This window comes from Paroedura picta, chromosome 2 (assembly GCF_049243985.1).
Source record: "Paroedura picta isolate Pp20150507F chromosome 2, Ppicta_v3.0, whole genome shotgun sequence".
In the NCBI taxonomy this organism is placed as follows: Eukaryota; Metazoa; Chordata; class Lepidosauria; order Squamata; family Gekkonidae; genus Paroedura; species Paroedura picta.
The window spans coordinates 122949050-122971508 of record NC_135370.1 but is presented as its reverse complement, the minus strand read 5'-3'; the positions used below and the strand labels follow the sequence as shown (position 1 = coordinate 122971508).

The 22459-nt window shown below is 43.9% G+C and overlaps 1 protein-coding gene and 1 long non-coding RNA gene across 12 annotated transcripts in view; one reads left to right on the top strand and one right to left on the bottom strand.

Annotated features, from left to right (window-relative positions):
- Positions 1 to 22459, bottom strand: part of DGKZ (diacylglycerol kinase zeta) — a 151080-nt gene that overhangs the window by 66736 nt on the left and 61885 nt on the right. Inside the window, exon 1 of one of the 11 annotated variants that reach the window (XM_077322316.1) lies at positions 8369 to 8524. The exons of 7 other annotated variants lie outside the window; for them this stretch is intronic. The gene's annotated coding sequence lies outside the window, so the exon portion shown is untranslated. Of the gene's footprint in view, positions 1 to 6890; positions 8240 to 8285; positions 8525 to 22459 lie in introns of those variants that run through there. 3 more of the 11 variants (XM_077322319.1, XM_077322328.1, XM_077322315.1) reach the window with 3 other exon arrangements.
- LOC143830213 (uncharacterized) lies at positions 4893 to 21877 on the top strand. The gene is made up of 3 exons (XR_013228387.1): positions 4893 to 4919; positions 18164 to 18246; positions 20306 to 21877. It is a non-coding gene; the product is annotated as an uncharacterized LOC143830213 (long non-coding RNA).

The following is a 22459-nucleotide window of genomic DNA, read 5'->3' as shown; positions in this document are numbered from 1 at the left end:
CAGTGATCTTGGAGCCCAGGAAAATAAAATCTGTCACTACCTCCATTTCTTCCTAAACTATCTGCCAGGAATTGAGAGGGCCGGATGCCATGATCTTCGTTTTCTTGATGTTGAGTTTCAAGCCAAATTTGCACTCTCCTCCTTCACCCGCATCAAGAGGCTCTTTAGTTCCTCTTCGCTTTCTGCCATTAGAGTGGTATCATCTGCATATCTCAGGTTGTTGAGATTTCTCCCTGCAATCTTGATCCCAATTTGTGACTCCTCTAATCCCGCCTTTCTCATGATGTGCTCCGCATACAAGTTAAATAGGCAAGGCGACAGTATACAGCCTTGCCAAACTCCTTTCTCAATTTTGAACCAATCAGTGATTCCATGCCTGGTTCTCACTGTTGCTTCTTGACCTGCATAGAGGTTTCTCAAGAGACAGATATATGGTTATACCACTCTTTAATTTAAAAATTTAAAAAATACAAAAAAATCAATTAACTCTCACCCATTCAGGAAACCCCTTCGGGGCCATCAGGAAACCCCAGGGTTTCATGAAACCCTGACTGAGAAAGCCTGCTCCAAAGATTTGTGGTTGGAGTGGCCCAGTGTAAGAAGAAACATTTGGTATCTGCAAAGTCATACAAGTGAGCTATTTTGTCCTGAAAGCATCTGTTTTAATCAGGCCTCATTTGCAAACAGGAAGGAGAAGCCAATGTCAGGGACAGTGCTACAGAGAGGTTAGAGTCCTGAACTAAGACTTCGGTTACGCTCTCTAATTCATCATGATATTCAGTGGAGACCTTGGTTTAGTCTGCCTCAGGCTGACCCACCACACAGGGTTGTTGTGAGAATAAAATCGGGGCAGTGAGAGACCATGTACACTATCACAAACTTCTTGGGAGGGATAAAAATGCAGTGAGAGAACCCTGCAGGATAGACTATTCCCCCCCCAAAAAAACAACAACAACACCACAGTTGCTTATTAGAGAGCCTGTTCCAAGAGGGCAGACCCTGAAGCCTGCCAGATGGGTTTTTTCCTACAGCACAAGTCAGTAGCTTCCCCAGAATCAGGAAACTTCTAAAAGTGCAGGCGCTATTAATAATCTGCACTGTTGACACTGGGACCTCGTGGGCTTTGCTCACTATCGCTTTGCCATCAGGACGCGAAGGAGGCTGGGGCTTGGAAAGCTTGGCCAGAGATTTTGCTCCAACTCCCGCACAGTTCACATGCCAGAGCTTTCCTCCGGCTTGTGTTTCCATACAAACCCTCCCACTCCCACACCCTCCTGACATCTCAAGATGTATTTTCTCATATAGGCAGCTGTCTCGCCTTCACCCCCTCAACAGAGATCCTCTTTCTATTCTAACTGGAATGCTGCAGCTCCTTCCTCTATCTGTATCCTAGCGGCTAGATTCTCCTAATCAGCAGCATAGGCAGCCAATGGAAGAGGGAGAGCCAATCTTTTCACTACCCAAATGAGTCCCTAAGCGGCTTACAATCACCTTCCCTAACTCTCCCTACAACAGACACCCAGTGAGGTTGGTACGGCTGACTGGCCCAAGGTCACTCAGCTCGCTGCATGTGGAGGAGTGGGAAATCAAACCTAGTTCTTCAGATTAAAGGCTGCCACTCTTATCAGTGTACCTACCCTAAGTACCTGGGACAGGCAGGTAGGTGAGATTTGGTGATGTGGGGGCTCAGCAAAGAAACACCCACTCACAAGCCAGGCCTTCCCCAATGCTCAATGTCCTGTTCCACCCCCCAAGGGGCCCCCCATCAAGTAAGGCCCTCAGGGCATGTGATCTGGCCACCACACCCTAGATACGCCGCTGGCTACTCTTAACCACACCACCACACTGGCATTTTTTTAATGCAAAGACCAAGGCCCATGATTCACCAGATGCAGAAAGGTCAACTGTGAGCAGTCAAAGGAAGGAAACCTTGTGTGGCTATCAGTACAGCTTGGTGCAGAAAAGGGCAGACACTGCTCACAGCATTGCACTCTTGCAAGAACTCATCAGACCCAGTTCCCTTCCCATTTGCCAGTGCAAATGGCACATGAGTCACACATACCCACCTGGCGTAAGAATGTACAGCCACATGTGCATAGAATGATTCATGATGTATAAAGTCACTTGCATCATCTTAGAGCTCAACATCTTGTTTGCCAATAGAGGATATTTAACATTTGACATGACCGAGCAGGAGCTGCCCTTTGCCATCTGCCTCTTAATCTGGGAATGATGGGGTGATTATGCTTCCAAACACTCTGGAGAAGACAGACAGGATGGTCAGCGAAGCCTCCACCGTTTGAGTGCTTGGCTCTGAACGCATAATAGCCTTGTGTGAAGAAACAACCCAGCTGGCAGTGTGATAGCCGTTGCCGGGTCCTATTTTAGGAATCCATGAGCTGAGGAACCAGAACAAATGCCAAGGTCTGCATGAGAAACAGGTGTGTCTGCTCACACTCAGGCTATCTGCTAAAAACACCAATGGCAGTAAATGGAATACAGAAGTCAACATATTCACTTCCTTTTCTTGCCCCCAGTGAAGGAAGCCCTGCCTCAGCTTGCCAAAAGCAGGGTAGCCAAATGTGGAGTTCTAAGATACAGGTCTCTTATGTGGTACACGTCATGTACCTATACAAGGAGTTTGTATTTGGTCCTGTGTACAATTTTTTCAAAAGTCCTAGGACATGGCCCATTTAAAGCACTTAAAAAGGCATTACTTCTCCTCCCACACTCACAAGGTACTTTGAAACTGAAGTAATGTGAAGCTGAGAAATCTTTGTTCAATGAAAAGGAACTACACCGTTTCCGAATGTTACAGATAAGAGAAAAAGGAAATCAACTGGCCAAAATGATAAGTCTCACAGCCACTCTTGTTTGGTGTATAAATCATATAATTTCTGGGCAATCAGAACGGGCTCCTAGGTATATTCTTACCCATTTTCGAATACATCTTCAATGATTGCCACTGCAGAGTCTGTAATCCATTTAACAGTAAATTAAGACGTATCTCTCGGCTTTAAGCTCTCTATCTTGAGGCAATTTTACTCCTACGTATGAATAAATCTTTGTTGGAAATCTCCCCCCATACCTGCCCTCCCAAACTATTGCTTTTTTGTAGGATATCATAGCAGGTAAAATATGATGTTTAAACATGGAAGTCTAAGAATACCCTTTCAGTGTCTAAATAAAAGAAGCCATAGAGGAGAGTGTCCAATGGTAGGGACTGGAGACCATTGAAAAATTGGCAATTTATGACTCGAGTGTCCTTCTTACGGCTTCAGTTTTACTAAAACATAGCATTTGGAATAGAGTGGAAGTGAATCTTCTAAGAAGCTTGACTATGAATGTCAAGGAAGGAGGAGAAGGAGGAGGAGGGGAGGAGGGAAAAAGAGAAGAAGTGTATTTGCAGAGTAAAGCTGCAAATCTCTTGAATAAAACGAGCTTATATCTTGAATTTGTGGTCTTGATGCTGCTGCTGAATTCAAACTTTGTTACCACACTGTGACCCTTATCTTTATGTGTTTATTTATATCCACATCGTCCTCTGGAAAGTGCCAATCAACCTCCAAAGGGCCACCAGGAGTCTTGCCAGGACCACATTCTTTAACTCCCTCCAGTGAAATGGAGGAAAGTCTGGCCTTGTAGCTGCTGTCCCCAGTTAGGGGACCATCAACTGTGACACAAATAATTCTTAAGTGTCTTCTGCAATCTCCCCCTCCAAGCAATTCCTGTTGCTAAGATCAAGTAACACGACTACAGCATGCCCAGAAGCAAGACATTGCTTGTCAAGAGCTCTGCCATCCCAGCTCCTCCACTGCCAGAGCTGCTTCAGTATTATTAGCCACTGGCAAGTACAGACCCATCCCTTTGAATCACCAACAGCTAGCTACCCAAACGCAACAGGGCAAGGCAGCATAATCCCTAAAAAGTATCTCTTCTCTCAGCTCAAGCAGAAAGCTACAATTCTGCTGTCATCCAACAGCCTTGTTCCTGCCTAACACAAGTTCTGGGCTGTTGCATTTACATGCACAACCACCTGCCCTGCTAGGCGCTGAAATCTCTCTCAAGGACTCTGCAAACAGCTCATCTCAATCACATTCTGTCTCTCCTGGCTCCAGCCTGCCCAGCAACTATAGTTTCTCAAACTTAATTTCAGTACTGACATGGAATAGTAAAAAGTGCTTTCGCCCTTGCCCTATATGGAGCTTTTGAGCCTTTGAGGGGACAGGCTCAACAAAACACTATGTGGGGCAGGGGGAGATGAAAATTCCTGGTCTGCAGCTTCATTCTTCACCTATATATCATGCTCACTGCACAAATGTGAGCTGTAGTCTTACTCACACCTAAGATCTGGCAGAAGGCAAACATTCTTCACATTCATGCACGCACCAACCTCACATAAATAACTGCCGAGACTGGGCAAGCCTGCTTTGAAATGGATTTACTACCAAGTTTTAAACATTTAGGTGTTAGCGAGTTGCTGTGTAACTAGGCAAGGCCAACTAAGCAACTTCTCACGGTGTGGTCCATGAAACGTGCTGGCTAGGTCTCGGTTTGAATTAAAAGCTGCCATGGCCCATCATGCTTTTAGAGGCAGGACACCATTAGTGAGGGGCACATCCAAAGGAATAGCTCTTTTATTGCTAAACTAGATATTAAGCCCGCTGTGGCCAAAATACGGTGGGCCCTAGCATGGTGGGTGGGTGGAGGGATGGGGCAAAGGAAGGAGGAAAAGGAGACAGAGAGAAAGACAGAAAGAAAGGGAGGAAGATAGAGACAGAAGAAGAGGGAGAGAAACAGGTAGCCAGAAAGAGGCAGATGGGAGAGAGGGAGGGAGGAAGAAAGGGAAAAACAAAGGGAATGCTGGGAGGAAGGGAAGGACAAAGGGAATGCTGGGAGGAAGGGAAGAACAGAGTAAGGTAGGTGGCCTGAAAGGGGACTTTGCGGCCTTCTGCTGGGCCCAGGGGCAGGCTCGGCTGCCCTAGGGCCCGGCAGAAGGCTCCGGAGGGGGGCGGCGGGCTCTGCGGCCTAGTACCAAAGCGTGGACTTCTTTTCAAAACAGCTGTCTTTATTGTAGAAACAATGAAATGGTCACCTAACCAGTCAAATCTGGTTAATTGAAAATCTCTGGGTAAACAAGTGAAGTTTAAGGGCAATGTCATCACAGTATGGTTTAGTACTTAGAATGTCACAGAGTCCAGGGAGAGATCCAGGCTCAAATCCCCACTTTGCCATGGATTGCCATGCCTTGGAGCTGTCACATACCCTAAGCTGGGGTGGCCAAACTGTGGCTCTCCAGATGACCGTGGACTAGTAGTCTATGGAAATCTGGAGAGCCATGGGTCTCTCACCCTTGCTTGAAGCCTAGACCACTTCATAGGTTTGTTGGTATGAGAATAAAAATGGAGGAGAATGATGCTAGTTGTTTTGGGTCCCTGTCAGGGAAAAACGCAGAATATAAATAAAACAAATATTTATGAATAACTTAATTTTTCTGGCGCCTGAAACCCAGATACTGGTTCCAGCTCAAAGCTATTCAGAACCAGTTTGTACACTATAGGTACAAGTGCGTCAAACTATAGGTAAAGTGCCTCAAACATCTTTTAGATAAAGGGCTACCCCATACTCAGGCCCAGTTTAAGGATTTGTGGGGCCTGTATCACCAGAACCAGCAGGGCCCTAGCAGAGCACAACTGGCCCTGTTCCTTGTGCTGCCCAAGGAACAGAGGGGCACCCTTCCCAGGGATAATCTGGAACTTTGGAAGCAACTGATACCTGCCCTTTGCTGAAACCATTTACTAGTATTATCCTGAACTCTTAACTTCCTTAGCATAAAAAAGACAACAACCTAATATTTTAAATTTGAGTACACTCATAGAATCATAGAGTTGGAAGGTACCTCATGGGTCATCTAGTCCAAGCCCCTGCACTATGCAGGACACTCACAACCCTATCACTCCTCCACTGTAACCTGCCACCCCCTTAAGCCTTCACAGAATCAGGGACTGTCATTCTCTTTGAGGGCTGTAATTCCAGTTCCAGAGCATTAATGTCTCACAGAGATCCTTTAACATGTGCCAGCTACTCACTGCAGTTCAGAGGGTGCCCTACTGTCTCAATTGACTCCAGCAGTTCCAAGCTGCCCACAGACCCCCCCCCACACACACACACACACTGCCTTCAGCTTTGCCCTTCAGTGGCTATTGCACATTGGGGGGGGGGGGGGCTCTGGCCTTCCCTTCAAGGATTTTCTTGCGGGGGAGTCTGTTTCTTTGGAGGTGGGTTGCCTTGTCACTTGGCAGGCTGTGGTGGAGGCCATCAAATGCAGCACATGCTGCCACTAGAGCATCCCCTCCCCTTTTCTCCTGTTGAGCGTTGTGCCTTTATGTGTGAATATAGTGAAATGGAGAGTAAAGAGTTAACTGAAACCTGATTAGGAGTGGAGGGAAACTCCACCCCCTGAATTTGTTCTTTTTCATTAGCTTTCAGTTCCTATGTTAGTTGGGTTGCAATAATATGTGTTCTGCAGTTTCTGTGTGTTGCTAGATTACCCATTATAGAAGCGAACCTCTGGGATCTTAGGTGAAATCAGGCTTTCCTGCAGGGCTGAGGTGAAAGGGGAGCACCTAAAGACAGGGGGTGGGGTGGGGGTGGAAGGCTGCAAAACTTATCTTCTGCAATATTGCAATGAACAAATCTGTTCAAAGTGTTTAATGGGATAGAATCCAAAAACTGCCCTAGATCTGGCCAGCCTGATCTGACTTCACACACACTGCCCTAGATCTGACTTCACACACACCCTGCTGCTGCTGCTGTCTCCTCTCCAGCACAACAATCACTCTCCAACTCCTCTTCTGCCGCTTGATGATCCAGGCAATGAGGCTCCTTACCTGAGTCCAGTGGGGCAGAAGAGTGCCAGAAGTACGTGCATAACTCTCTGCATGTGCGTTCTCCGGCAAGCTCTGTCACTCAATTCAAGGGCTTTGACCGCAAGGCAGGGGTAGGGCCCCTTGAACTGCAGTGTCCGTAGTACGTGCCTTAAGTGCTACATGGATAAACCAGCATTGTCCTTCCTTACCGTAACCTTGAGGGGACTATAAAGCTCTTCCGGTATTTAAATGCAACCTGGAGAATTTCATACATGGTGCTAAATGGGAAAAGATGGTATGCCTTGAGTATAAGAAACCCAAGAGCACTGGGACAAAAAGTTAACCATCTAAATATGAAGCAACTCCCTGTGCACCTTCTATCGGAATCCACAGTTCTCATCTCATACAGGTTTATTTTGCCAGTTTATGCCTGAGGGACTTATGCAAAGAAAGCAGCTGTTGATTCACAAATTCTTTGGTATGACAAGAGACGGACTGGAGGGGGAAGAAATTTTCTTTAGGATTTTCAGCTGATATTACAGACAGCTTGCAAGAAAGGAGTGCAACATTACCCTGCTAGAGCCCCAAGCTCACAAGCTGCTGATAAAATGACAGAGCCATCACCAAGTCTCCCACAACTGGGGATAGAGATCCTGATGCAAATTCAGTGTTGGGGGCCTGTTTACAAGCCAAATAGCACCTTCAAACTTTCTTTGGCCTTTCTATATAATTGGGAGGATTAACACTTTGCAAGGATGCCTAAGCGGACTCTGCTGGCATTTAACTGAGGGGACAGTCTGTACATTATGATCAATCCAGGGAGATGCTCATGTGCACAAGCCCCTGTGCAGAAAGTTCCCACGCTGCCAGGTCAGAGCAGAATGCTTGTCTAGGGACTTTACTCCCATTGCACATCTCAAGGTTTTTCATCCCATGACTGTAAAAAGTTGGAAAGCAACTACAATAGCACTCATCTTTCTCTCCTTTCTCCATCTCATGAAACCACAGCTCAGCAGTTTCCTACAAGCTAAAGGCCCTTTTGGTGACCACACCATCTAAAAAACAAAACTTGTGAACAGGAATGCTAGTTTGCATCACCAAATATATTCACCAGCATCAGGTATGATGGCAACCTCCGATTGGTACCTCTCTATTCAAGGCTCAGTTCACCAAGAGAACAGACCCCCCTTTACAAAATGAGCATGCAGGAGGCCCAAACTGTGATTTACTCAGGCTCTGGTTACAAACCCCAAAACACCCCATATCAACATGCCTTTCAGCCATTACTCCCAAGAATCTCATTTTGGCTTCCTTAATGATGGCTACATCTCCTCATCAGGAATCCAGCGTTATGGTACCAGGTTATTTCACACAAGGATCCAACGTTTCCTTTCCCCACCCTCAAAAGTTTCTTACTTCTTCAATCTAACAACAAAGCCTAAACCAGAAGATTAAACTGGGGAGGAAGAAGAGGAAAGGACTGGCAGAGCCCTTGTGACCTGATCCGGAGCCGAAGAGGGAAATCCTGCAGGTGAAGAGCCTGCCTGCGGCGGCTGCTACCAAAGGAGGAAAGGCTGCCAGCCCTTGAAGAGATTCAGTCCTAGTTTGGAGAGAGCGGGCTCTGTTTATTCCTCGGTCTCTTCCTCACGCTGCAAATCACGACAGCTCTTTTTAAAATAACCAACGGCATTTCCTCCTACGGCAGCTATGGGGCGGGGCTCCTTCAAGATGGGGTGGGAAGTGAGGGAGACAGAGCAACTCTCTCTCTCTCTCTCTCTCACACACACACACACACACGTACCCTAGCTGAATTCGATACAGGGAGTCATTGCTTCGTGGGACCTGAAAAGTGAGAAGCAAAGCAGTCTACTAATAAATCTATATTACTAAAGTACAAAACACCTCTCTGCTCCATGTCAATCCCAAATTTTAGCACACTATAAAAGAGGAAAGAGAAGAAACTATACGTACACAATTTGATTCAGAAGCCATTTATTAACCTGACAAAGTTTACAAGTGCTGTGCTACCTACAAATGGAGATTTATTTATTTATTTATTATATTTGTGTACCGCCCTCCCCTGAGGATCAGGGTGGTTCATATGGAACATAAACATAAACAATACATGGAACTTTGCTTCTTCATGACATATAAGTGGACTATAACAGTGATAACAACAACAATAGCAACTATAACGGAAAGTAACAGTCTAATTCATAACAGTTCAACAGATAAAAATTCTCAGGTCTTGCAAAAGCTTTAGGACTATTTGCTACAAGATCTTGCTTCTGGACTTGTGGAGCTGTCCTCCTTTGGCTTTCCTGTCAGCATGCATCTCTACCTTTGGAGCAAATCATCCATCAGACTATGGAAGGCTCCAAGATCCAAAGATCTCTCTCTCTCTCTCTCTCTGCCACCCTTTGCTCCACCATAGTCACCCTCCTGCCTCATTTTTTTCACACCTCACTATATAGCTGCTTCTCCTTAAACAGATGGTTCCACCAGTCACAGTTCACACATTCAAATCTCTCTCTCTTTTTCTGGCTAAATGAGGCTGGCACCCAAACAGCAACAGTAGCATAATACCATTTTTAGTTGGCCAGATCATGCCACATCTTCTGTTTCCATTACCTGGATTATTGCTGCTAAATTTGAGTAACGCTTCACCTATTGCAGTAAAATCAAACACCATCCCATAATACTCTGCTGAAAGAGAGCAAAAATTATTCCTCTGTGGGGCTTCTGTGTAGGCTGCTGCATTTGATACAAGTCCATTAAGCAGATCATACTTTCCCTTTTTCCAAATAGATACATCATGCAGACTAGTCCACAGCAAAGGATGGCAGATAAAATGTAGGGAAGGTAATTTTGCATTTCTGTTTCTTGGAGCAACAACTCTGGAACCCAAGTCAGCAAAGGGAGGCATGTGGAGTGGGAAAGTAGATGTGGCTTGTGCCAGTCATCACCTCCCAGTCCCGCCTTACTACTGTCCGAGTTGCACATGAGCTGCAGAGCATCTCTGCCCTGGGGCTGATGTGGGCAGCATAGGAGCAGGGAACTTGGACTGGCAAGATGTATGGAGCCAGACTTGCTACTTGCTCGGCACAAATGCATACTTTGATCAATTAATTTTTTTTCACTATACAACAATTCCCTTTTGGACAATGTTTCCCCCTGAACTCAGACAATTAAAATCTGGGTAAGAGATACCAGAGAGAAACACCGGTGAGACATAATCTTCAACATCTTTTGCTATTCAATGGTTATGAAATGTACACACAGGCAATAGAGCAACAAAATAATTATGCTGCAGTTAATTTTTGAGTGGACTTGACCCTTTTTTTTTGTAAAAATGTAGGTGTCCTGAAAGCTTTGTTATTGATAGAATCATAGAACTGAAAGGGGTCATATAGGCCAGTGGTCCCCAACCTTTTTTCGGCTGGGGACCGTCAGGGCAACTGCCCTGCCCGCGCAGAGCGCATGCGCGGCCATGCCTGCGCATCGCACAAGCGAGGCCGGGCCGCACATGCGCACTGCGTGGCCAAAATTGCGCATGCGCGGCATGGCCCTGATGCGTGGCGCGGCCCTGATTCCCTCTCCCCCTCTCCCGCAGTAAGAAGCTTCCCGGGCCACAAGCTTGCGGCCTGGGAAGTTTTTTACTGCGGGGGGGGGGCGGGGAGAGGGAACCACGGCCCGGCGCCCTGGCCTTCGCGGCCCGGCATCGGGCCGCGGACCGCAGGTTGGGGACCACTGATATAGGCCATCTAGTCCAACTCCTGCTCAATGCAGGATCAGCCTAAAGCATCCAGGATAAATATTTGTCCAGCTGCTGCTTAAAGAGGGGGAGATCACCACATCCTTAGGTAGCTGATTCCACTGCTGAACTAATCTGAAATTTCCCTCCCCTGAAACCTAGCGGATACTGTTCTACATGTAGTTTATACCCATTACTATAGGTCCTATCCTCTGCTGCCAAAGGAATCACTTCCTGCCCACCTCCAATTTTCTTCCATGTACAGAGGTTTTCTTCCAGATAAAAAGGCATTTTAAAAAATCTACCCGTATCAGAATAAATACACAGACTTGACACAAAATACATGGGAGAATGTTTGTCTACTGGGACAGCCTGTTGCTCATCTCAAGAGTTCATTTGTCCACAAAGGAAGTCAAAGTCAGATTCCACAAGCCATGGCTGAATCAGAAGTTATCCATAGATTTTCTTGTTATACAATCAGGAGGTAAATGTATATTCAGCCTCTACAGGTGTTATACTATTTAACATCACATCACTCATTACAGTTTATTATTATCAGTGCACTTATCTTGTATGGTTTTGCGTTTTGCACAGAAATGACACAGGATGAAGCATCTTGTCTTTTCACGACCTTTTAACTCACTCTGCTATTTTTTCCTTTCCTCCTCTACTGTGTATATACCTCAATGAGTGAGGTTTCAATTCATGAATTTCGTAAGTGACCTCTAAGCCCATAAAAGTGTATGCTTCAATAAACCTGTCAGTTTTTAAGATACCACTAGTCTCTTTATTGTTCTTATCTCTATAAAAAGAATACATTTAAATAGTTAATGAGTATAATAGTTTCTTTACTAAGTGACAGAGCAAGCATTCTTAGTTTGGAAAGTAGCCCAAAAGAATACAGTAGCCAAGATTGTGGTGAACTGTGCTGAACATTCTAGTTTTTAATCCAAGATTTTTTTAAAACAATCACATATTAACAAGGAAAAGTTTACATTATTCTAATAATCACTCCAAGTAGTTATTTTCTGATCCTGTAAGACAAAGAAATTGCGAGTAGTCTTACACTTGATGCTACAAATAAGCTAGTTGCACATATGCTATATTTTTTTGTAGCAAGCACAAAGTTGATGGAAAATTTGCATGCACATGGATTTTTCAATGCCTGTACATTTATGTCTAAAAACTTCATGGTCCAATGATCCAGACATGCATAACCATCATTTTATCATAATCTACACCATGTGTGTGCTACATGAAACATACTTGTATTTACAATAATAAATGTGTTTGCTGCATAAAGAATTGAACAAAATTTGAGTCCAATAGCACCTTTAAGACCAAAAAAGATTTATTCAAGGAGTGAGCTTTACAGTGCATGCACTCTTCCTCGGACAAAAAGGAGTTGAGTTATCCTTGCACAGAATCCTTTGTATGAATGAAAAACAAAAAGAACTAATTAGTCCCCAGATATTAAATGCCATTTATTTTGTACATTTTTATCTTGCACTTCCTCTGAAGAAGCCCAGGCAGCATTCATGGTTAACCCCTCCTCTAAGGTCAACTAGCAAGCAACATGCAAGATGAAAACTCGAACCTGGGTCTCTCAGATCTTTGTCCAACACTAACAACTATCCCAATACTTGCATTATCTACCTACCTACCTACTTACCTACCTACCTACCTACCTACCTACCTTCAATTCCATCCTACACTTCCTAGAAAAAAATTAGTTGGGAAGCATTTATTCCTATATAGTAGAATGCAGCAACTGCTTCTGAAAGCAACCTTTTATTCACTTCAAGGCGGCTTCTCACAGGCATAGCACCTATTTTGGATTTAGAATGTGCCACTTAAGGAAAAAAATCTATATCTTTGAAACCATTTCCGCGGGCCTGGAGGGTCACAAGGCAACATCAGACCACCATCGCTTTGGGCTAATAGCCTCACATACTGTGACATCATGTCAAAAGCAGGAAGGGGAAGTTTGAAGACAATGCACCAGTCGCCTGCTAGTGCTCCACTGATGATTATCTTCAAAACCTCACACAGGATATCATTAACCAAAATGAAAAAAGGTTTCTGTTATACTGACACAAGTAATATTCTGCAATAGAAAGGGGGGGGGGACACATATTTTTTCCAAGCATGCTGCTTCCACCAAGGCAGGATGCTAGATCTGAAAATATCAAGGCATGTCCAAATCTCATCCCAATTTTCAATTTATTTAATTTATTTAAACCATTTATATGGTCACCTTTCTATGCTGTGAAATTCAAGATGGCTGACAATGCAAATAAAACAACGATCCATATGTTGCAATGTTTGTGCTAGGTAATGGCTATTTTTCTTTACTGCATTTGCCCCCATATTTTGCAATATGCCTCAAGTCTTAGTGGGGGAGGCAGACTATCTGTAAAGTAAAAAAGTAAGAATTGGAAAGTAAACAAATTTGAAGCAGAAGGAAAAGCTCCAATAGAAGAATAACTGTTTGGACTCAGTTTGGACAGCAATTGTCCAGAACACCTTACTTTTCACATCCCACTCCCACTATTGAAGAGGCAGCTATATTTATTTTCTATCCTCCACATCCCAAACACTAGGATGATCACTATCATGGATACACCAATGACTGAATACCAATGCTAAGAGGCAAAGGGGGAAGAAGGCCTTGACCTCTATGCCCTAATGCTGGCCCTCCAGGAAAACTGATTAGCGGCTATGTGAAATGGGATGCTGGACTAGATGGATCGCTAGTCTGATCCAGCAGGGCTCTAATTTTGTGTGGAGCCTATGGTCTATGCCAGGGGTAGTCAAACTGCGGCCCTCCAGATGTCCATGGACTGCAATTCCCATGAGCCCCTGCCAGCATTCGCTGGCAGGGGGCTCCTGGGAATTGTAGTCCATGGACATCTGGAGGGCCACAGTTTGACTACCCCTGGTCTATGCCATATTACTTTTGTGTATTTGGAGCTTTATGTATGCATGCATACACTTTTAATTCCTACTTTCAGGATGTGAAACATTTGTGGATTGTACTGGCTTGGCCATTGTCCAACAGGCCATATTGGTAGGCTAACATATGTATTTCTTTAAATAGCCTTCTCCTATATTACCAGGCTATCCTTCAAACACCATCTATTCATGCATGGGAGTGTCCCTGTTTTCAACTGTGGTTAGTTATTGGTAGCCACATAGTTCCAAAACAAAATCTGAAATCAATAGCCAGTCGCCACTCTGGTATTACTAGACCTCTCAGCAGCGTTCAACACAGTCGATCATGAGCTTCGAGCTCACCGCCTCATCGATGCCGGAATACAAGGGACAATCCTTCAATGGCTGATCTCCTTCCTCCAGGATTGTGGACAGAGGGTTGCATTAGGAGAGAGAACTTCAGACCACCGGCAACTTACTTGCGGTCATCTCTCCTATACTATTCAACATCTTCATGCGCCCTCTCGCACAACTGGTACAGAAGTTTGGGCTGGGTTGTCATCAATATGCAGATGACACCCAGCTCTTCCTCCTGATGGATGGCTGCCCTGACTCTCCCCCAGAAGCATTAGCCAGCTGCCTGGAAGCAGTGACGAGATGGCTCAAGCAAAGTCGTCTGAAGCTCAATCCTTCAAAGATGGAAGTCCTGTGGCTGGGTAGGAAGGGCCCATGTGAGGAAGTGCGTCTGCCTGCCCTGGATGGTGTGCAGCTCACTAAGGCTCACTCCGCCAGGAATCTAGGCATGATTCTGGATGCTTCTCTCACAATGGAAGCCCAGATCACAAAGGTAGCGCGGCTGGCATTTTACCACCTCTGCCAAGCCAAGCTACTAGCACCCTACTTGGCCCCAGAGCACCTAGCCACAGTGATCCATGAGACGGTCACCTCTAGACTGGATTTCTGTAACTCACTCTACGCAGGCCTGCCCTTAGCCTTGACCCAGAAACTACAGCTGGTCCAAAACGCAGTGGCCAGAATCCTCACAGCAATACCATGGAGGTCCCACATCCAGCCCATTCTCCACCAACTGCAGTGGTTGCCAGTTGAATTCCGGATCAGACTAAAGGTTCTGGTAATTACCTTCAAGGCCATATGCGGTCAGGGCCCAGTGTACCTAAGGGACTGCCTCCTTGCCTATGCCCCCAAAAGAGCTCTGCGCTCTACCGCTACCAACCAGCTAGTGGTCCCTGGCCCTAAAGAACTCTGCCTGGTGGTGACCAGGGCCAGAGCATTCTCTGTTCTGGCCCCCACCTAGTGGAAAAAGCTCCTAGATCTGGGCCCTGACAGAGCTTAAACAGTTCCTCAGGGCCTGCAGAAAGGAGTTCTTCCGCCAGGCATTTGGTTGAAAGCAGGCATAACAAACAGCGACTGAAGGGCCCCTGCTCCCCACCTCCCTCTCAGAACTCCACCAGAGTGCTCTGGACCTGTTTGCACTGTTGCATTGTTTATACTGTTATACTGTTATATTGTTACAACTATTAGTTATTAATATTGTACGGTTATTCATATGACAGACTGTTTCATGTATTGTTCTTATGTTCTATGTAAACCGCCCTGAGCTTCTGGGGAGGGCGTTATATAAATATAATAAATAAATAAATAAAATACCAGTTATTCAGACCAACCAAAATAACACAAAACAGTGGGCAAGCTTTTCAGTTCTTCACAACTCTTCATCAGATTGAATGTGAAGTACAGGGGGAGAGTAGATATTTCAGGCCTGTGGCCTGCATCCTGTGTAGAACGCCTGGCAAATTTGAATAAAGAGCTGCTGGGTTTAGCAGATATCAGGCTGTATTTTCAGCCTTCCAGGAAGAATAGCAACAACAAAATGAAGCATTTACTTGAGAATAGAGAACTAGTAGTTGAGCAAATGTCTAGCACCAGATGAAATATACAGGTCCATTAGCAAGTCAAGAGCAGAGGAAGATTATTGTAGACATAGTAACAAAGCTGGAAATTAATTTTAGATGATGTACTAGTTAAAGAGTCAATATAAGACAATTTGGGTAATATTTCTTTATTTCAGTTATATCCTAACTGAACAGACCTTATGGCTTCTATTTGTATCTGTTAAATCGTGACAGAACCCCTCAATTGCACCAGCCCTCCTGAAAGCTGGCTAGTATTTTGTAGTTCCAGTCAGTTTTGTATAGGGAACATAGAACAGATAAACAGAAATGTAGTGAAAACTAAATAAATAAGCCCATAGAGTTTCTTATCCCACAACAATCAGGGTGCAAACTTACACAGCCCATCTAGCAATAGTAATACTGGTGAAGATGGAGACGGGACAGAAAGGTTGCTGAGAAAAAAGCAGAAACTGGCAGGAGGGCAGGAAAAGCAAGTTCAGGAGGGGAAGGGGAAAGAGCCCCTCATATGCCACTGCTGAGTCAGGACCTCCAGAAATCTAATCTAAGCCTGCCATTATGGCATGAGCTCATTCACTACACTGCAGGTAACATACACAGAGCACCAAATCAGCTTCAGTTCAGCTGAATGTCAGTCTCCAGACCTGCAAGTAGCACACTAAACAGCTGGAGCAAAAGGAGAGCCAGCTTGGTGTAGTGGTTAGGAGTGCAGACTTCTAATCTGGCAAGCCGGGTTTGATTCCGCGCTCCCCCATGTGCAACCAGTTGGGTGACCTTGAGCTCACCACAGCACTGATAAAGCTGCTCTGACCAAGCAGTAATATCAGGGCTCTTTCAGCCCTGAGAGGAAAGGGAAGGTGAATGTAAGCCGCTTTGAGACTCCTTCGGGTAGCAGAAAGTGGCATATAAGAACTCTTTTTCTTCTTCAGAAGCCTCAGTTTCACATGTTCAGGGGTAGACAACAATGCTAACAAGTGATCTCCTCGAATCAATACACACCAAGGTCTCTACACAACCAAGTAAAGTCTTCCAAGAACTAGGACTAAGTGAGAAATAGACAAGAGGCTAAATGGCATAAATAAATATAGAGCAACAATCTTTGTTATTATCCTTCCCCACCAGCAAGTGTTATTCTGAGGTACACTATTCTGAACAAGGAGGCTTCATTTAGCCCATATAGCTGCTATTACATAAGATGATGTTAGCTATTCAGTTGTATCTGACTCTTGACAATCCTATGGTTCAGCTGTGTTCATGTATTTTGATTCTGCAACACTTCTTTTAGTTGTATAATGCTCTGGCCTGTGTCCATTTTGATCATATCTAATCACCATGATAGGAGTCAAAATTGGAGGTCGTAACATCAATAATCTCCGCTATGCAGATGATACAACACTCTTTGCTGAATCGGAGCGTGATCTGATAAAGAGACTAAAAGAAGAATGTGAAAAGATGGGGCTATACCTAAATATCAAAAAGACCAAGATCATGACAACCACTGGCAGTAGCACCAAAGTCACAATTGACAATGAGAACATTGAATGTATTGATGATTTCGTCATTCTTGGTTCTATGATGCAGCCATGAAATCAAACGGCGAATACCACTGGGCTGGAACTCAATGTTAGGCATGAACCAAATACGGAAGAGAAAGGATATCAGCCTTAATACAAAGTGCCAGCTAGTCAATGCCATTGTCTTTCCTATAACAACCTATCAATGTGAAAGCTGGACTCTGAAGAAAGAAGACAGGAAGAGAATAGATGCTTTCGAATTATGGTGTTGGAGACGAATGCTGCAAATACCATGGGCAGCCAAAGTTACCAACAAGATAGTTTTAAAGAGGAGCAAACCAACTATGTCCTTAGAAGGGAAGGTATTATTGCTGAATGACCCAAAGCAATTCGATGTTTTATTTCCATATTGCAATCAATTTATGATCCAAGAAAAATGAATTCTTGAACACATTCATTCTCTTCACCATCAACTGTTATTGTGATATGTCTGTTTTTTTCCTTTTTAATATTTAAGAGAATGTTGAACTTGCTTTCTTCATTGATTTTGTTAATCAGCTGTTCTAGACCTTCTTTTGTTTCTGACAGGAGGGTAGTATCATCAACATATGGAAGATTACTTATATCCCTTCCTCCAATCTTAATTCCAGTGTTTGATTCCATGAGTTCAAGCTATCCCATTATGATAACATACAAGTTAGGGCCATGACAGTGCCAATGCATTTAATCAAACTGATGCAGTCACTCTATCCTTTTATTTGCCTTTTTTTTAAAGCCATCTAAAACAGTTGCCTTCAAACTTTCCAGACCTGAATCTACATTGAAGGCCCTGGATGCCTTCCAATGACAGGAAGACACATGACATTTTCCTTGGGGCATCTTCTTTTTTAAAATGCCTTTTGCCATGTAGCAGGGATAAATGCCAGCCCAATTTCAAGAGAGGGCAGCTGAAGGAAAGGAAACAAATGGCTTCGAATATGCATTGCTCAAAAATGATTTATAGGGCTGTTTGCAGGGTCATTTTTTCTTAAGGCAGAAAGTAAATTTTAACTTGTTTATGCAAAGCGGATGTTGTAGGCAGACCCTAGGCCAGGTCTGGCTGTGGTTGTTTTTTAATCCTGTAATATGACTGTTCCTAAACTTAGCTATTACATGTTGCAGAACAACGCTGTTTCAGGGAGAACAAATGCTCACATTTAAAGCAATAATCTCTCTCCTCCAGGAAGATAATATCATGGCTTCAGGTATGTCAAAAATCCCAAGGCTGGATTCCTGCATGTGCCTGTGTTGGGGGCAGGAGGAGATTCTAATCAGTTACTGTTCAATGCAAACTTTTAACAAGAGGAGACAATGAATATATAAGATTATATTTCCTAGGCAGTAATGGACCAAAATTGGACTTGATTTCAGGCATGAAAACTCACTTTATAGCCTCCTTCATACAGATTTAATTTGGAGACAGCAATGTGGTTCTAGCCTATGTATGCAGGGAGAAATCCTTTAAGATGAATGAAATACATATGCTCTCTAATTCAATGAGCTATTTCATTGCAGTTGCCAGGAAAACAAAGGGTACAGTAGAAAGCAAAAAAGCTCATACCATTTACACTGCTGTACATACGTGCGTGTGTTATGTGTAGCATTCAATATAATAACAGATTGTCTAGATTTAGATTCAAAGAGATTGCCAAAGTTGGAAAGCACCAACACCTTAAAATGAGGACTGTGCCATGGGGTCAGAGAAGACAGATTTTGCAAATGTTATTGAGAGTTTAGCAAAAATTAGAATACAGAGATAGAGACTACAAGAACAGATCTAGTATGGAAGCCTCCAAGGTTATAACGCCTGAGGGTTTGCCATTTGGTGCACAGATGGGTGAGAATTCTGCCTTCTTAGGCTCAGAAGTACTCAATAAGTGGCTGCCCTGCAGCTGATCTCTCTGGAGGTAAAGGCAAATCAAAGGGGAAAAAAACCTGTTGCTTGTGAGGCAAACACAGCAGGAACACAGGCAGAAAGAAACTTGAAGGCTTCAACAGTATTACATAAACCTTGTTCTTCCTTAGAAAAACTCTGTACAGACTACATATAGTTCTTCCAAACTGTCCCTAGTCTTCATAGCTTACCGGTCATACCTGTCTAATTTCAGCAGGCAAATTACATGAAGTACCTTCACTGTCTGGGTAAGCTAGGGACATTTTCACACCTTACATGGGCATCAGATCCCATCCTCGCGACATCCATTTTCTGTCTATGATGATGTCTCACCTGTTTGAACTATAATTGCCAACAGGGTGAGTGCAAGGCTCCCACTGGTGAGAAAAATGTTAGCATAGGATTCTCCTATGCCCACTATTTGAGCTAAAAGAATTTCTACTGCAGAGCAAATGGGGGGGGGGAGAGAGAGAGAAGCACTAGCGACATCGGGTCATGCCAAAGCATGTATAAAGAGCATCCAAGCTTTGAAGGGAACCACACTTTAAGAAGGATAGCAAAACCAACATCAGGCATGCATGCATGTCCTGCTTCCATCACCTCTCTTTAGGTAAGAATAGCTGGCGCTCTTGCCTGCAGAATCTCTGGAGTGCCTGTTGTTGGAAATGCCTAAGAGGCACCACATGCTACAATCCAGGTGCCATGGGGTTAATGGCATCCTTACGGCACAAGAGAGCTCTCAGTAGGGAAGCTAGTAAGTTCTCATTAATGGCTTCCTTTTTAAAAAGAACTTCCCCTGAGAGCAAGGCTGAGTGTCAGAAAAAGCAGGGTAGAAGCTAATGAGTTAATGCTTTGGGGTGGGGAGTGGGGTGTTATTATACTCTATAAAGGTACTAGACAGCAGCTTCTTCCCCTCTTCCCCAGGAAGCCTCTGCAGAGCCACTTTCTGAAAGGAAAATTTCTATTAATGACCTCTCTCTATTAACTGGGGCAAGAGACATACCAGTTTGCAAATATCTGAAGGGAAGCTACACCTAATGATGTGCTATTAACAATTTAGTGTGCACACATTCACCAGCAAGAGTGCTGATTCTCAGGGGGATATGCTAGAGATTATCACTGGGGACATTTTAAAAGCTAGAGACTGAATTCCTCTCCACACCCACTAATTATGAGAGGGTTGTACCAGTACAGAAGATCACATGTGCCCTCTTGTGTTTAAAGTACAATATTTCATCTGCCACACATCTCAAATCTGAAGTTACTAGTGTGGTAAATTTGAATGAAAAGTTTTGAACTATACCAGATATTTCAGATAAGAAGAACATAGGCTCTAATTCTGGTCATTCTTGATTCAATAATATTCACAGGAAATAGATTCTTCCTCTGGCATTCATTATAACGAGGCAAACAAAGGCGAAAGTGAACAGAATGGCAGCACACTGAATCAGTTTCTGTGAGTGACAGAACATATAGGAGAGTGCTCAGGTATTATCAAGCTAAAAGGAAGCAATAGAAGCAACGGGATGGTTTGAAGCTGGATACTCTTCTTGAAGATTCCCTGGCTGTTCATGTGTCCACCATAAAGGATCTCCCACCCAGGACAGAGACTAGTCAATAAAAATTCTAGTGCTATATCTTTAAAAAAAATCCTGAAAACAATGTCACTCTTGAATCCCTACATCATCATTTTCTGTTTTGCAAGAAGTCAATTACAAAAATACATTCATAGCAAGAAAAAAATCAACTCCTGAGTAGCTGAGAATGGGTACTACTCTGGGGTCTCTGCCTTCAAGACAGAGCATATGTTAGAGGAAATTCTCATTTTTCGGAAAAACACAAAATGGGACTCACACAGGACCTTACAAGCACAAGATGGCATCTTCTTTTAGGCCTTTGTTCTGCAATACTCCAGTTACCCTTATTTGAGTTCTACTCACCACAGTAGAAGTTATCATGCTGATCAACAAAATAAGTATAATACCAGTGCAACATAGAAGAGTACTCATCAAATAAGATGTTATTTGGGCAGGCCATCCACTCCTCCCATTTCCTAGATTCCAAGGCAAGAAAACCAGGAGTCATTCACATAGCCATCCGTTATCCTATGAAGACCACCACTGTACTCAGTGGAGACTTCAGTGTGTTTAGATCAGTGATTCCCAAAGTGGGAATTTTTTTCTGGAAAGGGGACGGTAGGCCAGATAAGTTTGGGAACCACTGGTTTAGATATTCAAGCGGTGAACGAGAGGCCAAAGAGAGCAGAAATAGAAAGCAACTACCAAGACTTACCTTGCCTATGTGACTGAATAAGCAACAGCAAGATTTTTATGAATTTCACCTACTGGTAGTAATGTGCATCTAAGATAGAACTGGTGGCAGCTTGGAATATCTTTGAATTCCTTTTTTGGATAGGTTATTATTCAAAACAAAACAAAAAAACTGTAACATCAAGCATTACATAATATAATTAGATTGATCTGTTTTAAAGAAAATCACAGTAGGCATTAACAGCAAAGGTTTCTACAGTCTGTAAACCAGAACCCATCTAAGATGCCTTAAGACAGGGGCAGCAATGGTTAGTAAACTTAACTTTTTAAAAAGAGTTGGTTTTTATATCCCGCTTTTCATCACCTGAAGGAGTCTCAAAGTGACTCCCAAACACCTTCCCTTCCTCTCCTCACAACAGACAACCCTGTGAAGTAGCTGGGGCTGAGAGAGCTCTCTGAGAACTATGACTAGCCCAAGGTCATCCAACTGGCTGCATGTGGAGGAGTAGGGAATAAATCCAGGTTCTCCAAATTAGAGGCCGCCACTCCACACCATCTCCACATAATTCATTGGGTGGCAACTTTAGAAATATTTTTACAACAAGAACTTACAAAAGCACCAGAGGGTAGAGGCCAGCTTGGCAAGCCTTTTCACATAGAGACAGGAATACATTTTCTAAGAATATCTACCATGCAATCATCACTAAACATTATAAAGTTGAACTTCAATCAGCTAGTTGAACTAACTGATTGGCCCTCCCTTGGGGTATGTTGTCAATAATGAGCATTCTACCAATGAGGGCCAATCAGGTCAAATTGCACTCTGCCAATGAGGGCTGATCAGGTCAAATTGCATGCAGAAAGTCAGGAAAAGCCTCTACCCTGGGAATGTTTACTCATGGGTGAGGCCAATCAGTTCAAATTGCACTCTGCCAATGAGGGCCAATCAGGTCAAATTGCATGCAGACAGTCAGGAAAAGCTTCTCTGCCGGGAATGTTTACCCATCAATAAGTCTTGCCCCCAACTTAGAATGTTTACTCATGAGGAATGTTTACCCAGACAGGATACTTTAGCCCCAATCAGGAGGGTACTCAATCTTGGTAGTTTAGTCCCAATCAGGAGGGAGCTCTCAGCCAGGAAAGGCTAATAAGGAGTCAGCTCTCCAACTTCCTGCCAATTTTAGAGGTTTGCTGGGTGGAAGAAAAGCTGGCCTCAGAGCTAAGCCCTGTGCCAGTAAATTGCCCTGGCCTCCT